The following is a 6,528-nucleotide window of genomic DNA, read 5'->3' as shown; positions in this document are numbered from 1 at the left end:
TTAGCTTAATTATTATAATTCTGAGAAATACATCATTTAGACAGAAGACAGAGCAATTATTCTTAGTCTAAAGTGCCTGCATAATTCTTGTGCACTTAAAATATAAACCAAAATCATGTAACAGTTTTCAGAGATTTAAAAATAGAGTATATAAGTTTAAATGTCTACACATTTATCCATGTCAAAGAAACCCATATTTCAACCTATGAAACTTTAGGAAGTTGTATGTTAAAAGCGACACTAGAAGGTCAGTCTCAAAGGTCTCCATTTCCTTACACAGTCTTATCTCCTTCCTAATCTTGCTTTTGTATACCGTACTTTCATACCTTCTGACAACCCTTCCCTCTTTAGGTCATGTTATTTGGAAGTTCTTTATTAAAAAGAGAACTGCAGTGGCTCACACCTGTAATCTTAGCACTCTGGGAGGCCAAGGCAGGAGGACTGCTTGAGGCCAGGAGTTTGACACCAGCCTGAGCAAGAGCAAGACCCTGTTTCTACTAAAAATAGAAAAATTAACCAGGCATGGTGGTTCCCATCAGTAGTCCCAGCTACTGGAGAGGATGAGGCAGGAGGATTGCTCGAGCCCAGAAGTTTGAGGTTGCAGTGAGCTATGATGATGTCACTGCACTCTAGCCCAGGCAACAGAGTGAGACTCTTGTCTTCAAAAAAAAAAAAAACTGAGGAGAAAGGATATCTGCCTGAACAAGTTTTTAATGCAAATGAAAGTGCCCTAATCTGGAGGGAAAAATGCCACAGAGAAGATTTATTAGTAAGGAGGAGAAGTGAGTACCAGGATTCAGAGCAGGAAGGGATAAGCTAACTACGGTTTTGTGCAAATTGCAGTTGGGTTTATGATCAGAACTGCTCTTATCTGTAAGACTGCTAAACTCTGAGCTTTGAAGGGAAAAGGTAAACAGTAGCTGCCAGTCTTTGGGTTATACAACAAGAAGGCCTGGACAATGAGAACCCTTTTTCTGGACTGGTTCCATGGATGCTTTGTCCCTGAAGTCAGGAAGTACCTTGCCAATAAGGGACTGCCTTTTAAAGTTTTTTTAATACTGGACAATGCCCCTGGCCACTCAGAACTTCATGGATTCAACACCAAAGATATAAAAGTGGTCTACCTGCCCTTAAACAAAACATCTCTAGATCAGTGGGTCTTAAGGACCTTTAAGGTTCATTACATAAAGTCCCCTATGGAAAGGACTGTCAACACTATTGGAAGAGAACCCCGGAAGTCTGAGAGGATTACACCATTGAAGATGCCACGATTTTATAGAAAAAGCTGCAAAAGCCATCAAGCTGGCAACTAAATTCCTGCTGGAGAAAACTGTACAGATGTTGCACATGACTTCATAGGATTTACAACAGAGCTGATCAAGGAAATCATGAGATTGTGGATATGGCAAAAAAGGTGGCAGTTGAAGGTGGTTTCAAGATACGCAATTTAGAGAAATTCAACAGTTAACAGACACCACACCAGAGGTATTAACAGAAGATGACTTGGCGGAGATGAGTGCTTCCAAACCAGTGCCAAGTGATGAGGAAGAAGGCAGAAGAAGCAGTCCAGAAAACAAACTGACTTTAGACAATCTGGCAAAGTGTTCCAATTATTCAAGACTGCTTTTGACTTCTTTTATGACTTGGACCCTTCTACAATACAGGCACTGAAACTAAAGCAAATAGTGGAGGAAGGATTGATACTGTATAGAAACATTTCATGAGAAAGGAAAAAATAAAAAAGGCAGAAATCTGTAAAGTTATACTTAATTGCCTGCTTCTCCTTCCTCGCCTTCCACCTTCTCCACCTCTTCTGCCTCTGCCACCCCTGAGACAGCAAGACCAACCCCTCCTCTTCCTCCTCCTCCTCAGCCTACACAACCTGAAGACAAGGATGAAGACCTTTATGATGATCCACTTCCACTTAATAGTAAATATGTCTTCTCTCCCTTAAGATTTTTGTAATAACGTTTTCTTTTCTCAAGCTTACTTTATTATATGAATACAGTATGTAATACATATAACATGCAAAACATGCATTCATGAACAATTTAAGTTCTCAGGGCTTCCGGTCAACAGTAAGCTATTAGTAGTTAAGTTTTTAGGGAGTCAAAAGTTATATACGGATTATTGACTGTGCAGAGGTCAGCACCCCTAACTCCTGCATTGTTCAAGAGTCAACTGTACGTCTATTCATAGTTGATTCTCCAGTTCTATTTTCCATTTTCTTGATTATTCAGTTATACATTCCTTAAGAGCAGAAACCTTGCCTGTTACTTTGTTTCCATAGCATCGTAAATTGTGATTGATCAAAAAGGTTTCTCAAATGTTTAGATAATGCTACCATTTCAGTTCGTTTATCAAAAAAAACATTATATGAATGTGGTTATCCATTTTATTGACAGCTAAATCCCCTGAAGAAGCAGTCTAGTGGATTGCTTTGTTTTTGTGCAATCTCAAAAGCACCCAGTCTGTAAATTAATGACTTTATTTTGTTAATCCAATAAGAGACTCTAAGAAGTGATACATTTATAATTCACTGATTTTGAAGTAAAACTCCAGTTAGTATTTTAATGGTCACAAAACTCAATACTTCCCTAGATTTGATCCTGTCTAGGTTCTGATGGTACTGAGAAAGGACAAAGTGGGACAGCAGTAGTCCTTGCCTGAATAGTTTCACAATGCACCTCAGAAATACTCCTGGGAAAACGAAGGTATAGATACTGTATCTCCTACCCGTGAATATCTACATTAACAAGATATACCTGTGTGTAGGGTAGATGAGTGTCAATCACTGCACCTGATTCTACTATAGTAGCAGGGGCAGTAAAACCTATGCCCCAAAAGCCATAGTTAGTAACCATAAAACATGCCCCAACCATCCAGTGGTGTGAATTTAAATCAATCCTCCAAAATAAAATTGTACGGAAAGTAAAAGTCCTCAGTGCAGCAATATATGTACTGTCAAGTGTAAATCATTCCATCATTCACTTGGTGAGTACATACTGAGTATGTAGCAGTACTACATTAAAAGGGGGTCTACCTTCAAGTAGTCTACTGAGAAAGAAAAGAAAATGTTAGTTAAATAACGATGCAAATAATAATAGATCAAGGAGCCAGATATGTTCTGAGGGAGGACAAATCTTTGTGGTCCAAAATTAGGAAAATTTCCCCTGAATTGTTGGATTTCTATGAGACTCCATGCCCAATGCACAACTTCAGTGGAAGTGGAATCATCTCCATCTGGGAAGATAGTTTATGTCCTGTCAGTTTCTTTTCGTCTTTGTCATTCTTCTGAAATAGAACAGAAATCCTACTCAGCGCAGAGCAGGGGAGTGGGGAGAAGAGCGAAAGCCACTCTGGACAGCCAGATTGTGAATCTCAGATGGCCCCTCCCCCACAAGCAGTCTTTCTGGCTGGGTGGAACCACTTCAGACCCTCCCTGGCAGCCTTCCCCAGTAGCCTGGAGCAGACCTTTGACCCCTGCTGAAACAGATACCTTACCAGCTTTTGTGGAGCCTGAGGACAAGCTCACCCAACCCAGGCCTACCCAGCCTCACTTCCCCACCTGCCTCTGCTGTGGAGAAGAATAAGGACTCACCTGGAAGTTCCAGGGCTGGGGCATTCAAGTGCTTCTCCTGAGGGGCTAGAGCCAGTCATAGCCCCCCAAAAGAACACTGAAGTTTGTTCCTTCCAGCAAGTGCCACCTACTGACAGGGAGATCAATTTGCACAGCCCTTTACAACATTTACTGACTCAGTCATACAGGTGTGGTTGATTCTTGCCAGCACCACCTTCTATCTCAGAGATAAAATTGGGCATGCAAATATAATTCACACTGTTAAGAAGACCACAAGGCTGGAAAAAGAAAAGGATTTCAAAGACCTTCAACCTCCCTCATCAAAGAGAGACAGGGTATCTGCCCACACACATAGCTCACCACTGCTACAGCCTACAAACAACTAGCAACTGAGAAAACCACCACATTAAGGATATCTATAGCCAAGGCATCCATCCAGAAACTAGATTGCCATCAAAGCACCCACAAGCAAAGCCAAAGGCTCTTGCCCAAAATGTGCTGCAGATGCACCCTTATGAGTGAGTGGGTGGAGCAAGCCCCATATAAATGAAAGAAAATCCAAAAATAAGAAGCTTCCAGATCAGATGGAATCAGCAAAAGAACTCTGGAAGTATGAAAAATAAGAGCGAAAGGACAGCCCCAAAGGGGAACACCAGCTCTGTAGCAATGGACACAAACCAAAATGAAAATATTGAAATGACAGATAAATAATTTCAAATATGGATTGTAAGGAAATGCAATGAAATCCAAAAGAAAATGGAAAACCAACTCAAAGAAACCAGAAAAACAATTCAAGAAATGAATGAAAAATTCACTAATGAGACTGACATACTAAAAACCAAATAGAACTTCTGGAAATGAGAAATTCATTTAAGGAAATATAAAACACAGTGGAAAGTTTTAAGAATAGACTAGACCAGGCAGAAGAAAGAATCTCAGAGCTTGAAGACAACTCTTTAAAATTAACTCAGTCAAAAATAAAGAACAGAGAATTAAAAGAAATGAACAAAACCTACAAGAATTATGGGATTATGTAAAACAACCAAATATAAGAATCATAAGCATCCCTGAGGGTGAAGAAGAAAATGCACAAGGGCTAGAAAACTAATTTGAGGGAATAATTGAGGAAATCTTCCCTGGTCTTGCTAGAGAGTTAGACATCCAGGTACAAGAAGCTCAACAACTGGGAGATTCATTGCAAAAAGACGATCACCAAGACACAGAGTCATCAGACTGGCCCAAGTCAACAAAAAGGAGGAATTCCTGCAAGCCATGAGGTGAAAACATCAAGTAACTTACAAGGGAAAACCCATCAGGCTAACTGCAGACTTCTCACCCGAGAACTTATAAGCCAGACGAGATTGGAGCACCATCTTCAGTCTTCTTAAACAGAACAACTGCCAGCCTAGAATTTTGTAACCTGCAATACTAAGTTTCATATACGAAGGAGAAATAAAGACTTTTCCAGACAAGCAATCACTGAGGGAATCTGTCAAGACCAGACCTGCCCCGCAGGAAAGACTCAGAACTGCATTATATGTGGATCAGCACAATAGACACTGACCAGTATAAAACCACCCGAAAGCTAAAGCTCAGAGCTCATATAAAACAATAGCACAAGAGGTAAAATAAAGCAATAAGGTATTACCCAACAGGATAAACAGAAAAGCACCCCACATATCAATTCTATCAATCAATGTGAATAGTCTGGATACCCATTCAACAGACATAGCCTGGCTGGATGAAAAAATACAACCCAAGTACCTGCTGTCTCCAGGAAACATCTAAACTGCAAGGACTCACACAGGCTCAAGGTGAAGGGATAGAAAAAAAAATATTCCATGCAAACAGAAACCAAAAGAAAGCAGGTATAGCCATTCTCATATCAGATAACATTGACAGTAAAGCTGAGAGTCAAATCAAAGACTCAATACCATTGACAATAGCTAGAAAGAAAATAAAATATCTAGGAATATACTCAACCAAGGAAGTGAAAGATCTCTACAAAGGACCTAGAAAACACTGAGGAAAGAAATTACAGATGACACAAACAAAATATATCATGCTCATGGACTGGTAAAATCACCATTACTATTAATAAGTCCATACTACCCAAAGTGATTTACGGATTCAATGCAATCCCCATCAAAATACCAATGTCATATTTCACAGATCTAAAAAAAATTATGCTTTCTTTGGAACCAGAAAAGAGCCTAGTAGCCAGAGAAATCTTAAGTAAAAAGAAAAAATATGCAACCATCACGTTATCAGACATCAAACTATACTACAAGGCTATAGTAACAAAAACAGTATGATATTGGCACAAAAATAGAGACATAGACCAGTGGAATAGAACAGAGAACCCAACTATAAAATGATCCACATACAGCCAACTGATCTTTGACAAAGCAGACAATAATAGATACTGGGGAAAAAAAGCCCTATTCAATAAATGGTGCTGGGAAAATTGGATAGCCACATGCAGAACAATGAAATAGGATCCATATCTCTCATCACTCACAAAAATTAATACAAGATTGATTAAAGACTTAAAGGTAAGGCATGAAACCATAAAAATTCTAGAAGAAATAGAAGAAAATGTAGGAAAAATTCTCCTAGATATCAGCCTAAGCAAAGATTTTTTGACTAAGATCCCAAAGGCAGTTACAGCAAGAACAAAAATAAACAAATGGGACTTGATTAAATTAAAAATCTTATGCACAGCAAAAGATAATCAACAGAGCAAGTAGACAACCCAAAGAATGGGAAAAATATTTGCAAGATATACATCTGATAAAGGGCTAATAACCAGAATCTACAAAGAACTCAAACAAATCAGCAAGAAAAAAACACCATTAAAAAGTGGGCAAAAGACAAGAACAGAAGCTTTTCAAAAAAGGATAGAAAAATGGCCAATGAACATGAAAAAATGTTCAATTTCACTAATC

Source organism: Propithecus coquereli, unplaced genomic scaffold, assembly GCF_000956105.1.
Source record: "Propithecus coquereli isolate 6110/MARCELLA unplaced genomic scaffold, Pcoq_1.0 Scaffold205, whole genome shotgun sequence".
NCBI classification, from domain to species: domain Eukaryota; kingdom Metazoa; phylum Chordata; class Mammalia; order Primates; family Indriidae; genus Propithecus; species Propithecus coquereli.
Note: the sequence above shows the minus strand (reverse complement) of the source record.